Below are 1,400 nucleotides of genomic sequence, written 5' to 3'. Positions count from 1 at the left end.
TTTGTCTGGATACATACTCACTTATCAGGGTTTGGTTCTATGATCCACATATGAGGGAGAACATATGTTGATTTTTTTTTCTGAGCCTGTGTTACATGACTTAGTATAACAGTTTTTAGTTCCATCCATTTACCTGCAGATACCATGATTTCATCTTTCTTTACTGCTGAGTAGAACTCCATTGTGTAAATGTAGCACATTTTCATTATCCCTAAGTGAGGGACACTTAGGTTGCTTACATTTCTTAGCTATTGTGAAAACAGCAGCAATAAACATGGAACCGTCGGGGTGCTGGGAATCGAACCTGGTCCTCTGCAAGAGTAGTCAGTGCTCTCAAGCCATCTAATGGTAGGTTCATTTGTAGTTTTTTAAGAGTTCTCTACATTGCTTTCCATGGGTTGAACCAGCTTGCAGCCCTACCAGCAATGGATGAGTGTTCCCCTTTCCCCACATCCCCTCCAACATTTGGTATCATTTGTTTTCTTGATCTTAGCCAGTCTGACTGGGGTAAGATGAAATCTTTAAAGTTGTTTTAATTTGCATTTTCCTAATTATTAGTGATGTTGAACATCTTTTAATATGCTTCATAGTCATCTTTACATCTTCTCTTGAGAACTCTCTGTTCAGCTCCTTATATCAAACTTTATTTGGGTTACTTTTTGTCTTGATTCTCTGTTTTTTGAGTTTGTTAAATATTCTGGATATTAAACCTCTGTCAGATGTGTCGCTGTGAAAATTTTCTACCATTCTGTGGGTTTTCTGTTTGATTCCCTGGTTGCCTCCTTGGATGTACAGAAGAATTTTAGTTTAATGAGATCCCATTTGTTAATTCTTGCCCTTGTATCCTGAGCAATTGATGTCCAGTATAGAAAATACTTTCCTACACCTATATCTTGTAGGTTTTTCCCAATGTTTTCTTCTCACAGTTTCAGAGTTTCAGGCTTTACATTGAGGTCTTTGAGATATTTGGAATTGACTTTTGTGCAGGGTGAAAGATAGGGGTTTAGTTTCATTCTTCTACAGGTGGAGATCCAGTTTTGCCAGCACCATTTCCTGAACATGGTGTCTTTCCTCCAGTGAATATTCTTGACCACTTTGTCAAATATCAGGTGGTTGAAGTTTCATGTACTCATATTGTGTCTTCAATTTTGTTCCATTGTTCTATGGGTCTATTTTTGTGCCAGTACCATGTTGTTTTTATGACTATAGCTCTGTAATACAGTTTAAAAGCTGGTATAGCAATCTCCCTGGCATTGCTCTTAGTGCTCATATGAATCTTAGGATTTTTTTCCCAGTTCTGTGAAAAATATGGGGATTTTGATTGGCATTGCATCAAATCTATAAAGGCTTTTGGTAGGACGGTCATTTTCACAATATTAATTCTTCCAATCCATGAGCAT

The sequence above is a fragment of the Nannospalax galili genome, unplaced genomic scaffold (assembly GCF_000622305.1).
Source record: "Nannospalax galili isolate Female #2095 unplaced genomic scaffold, S.galili_v1.0 scaffold102, whole genome shotgun sequence".
Lineage (NCBI taxonomy): Eukaryota > Metazoa > Chordata > Mammalia > Rodentia > Spalacidae > Nannospalax > Nannospalax galili.
The sequence above is the reverse complement of the archived record's forward strand: the minus strand, read 5'-3'. Positions refer to the sequence as shown.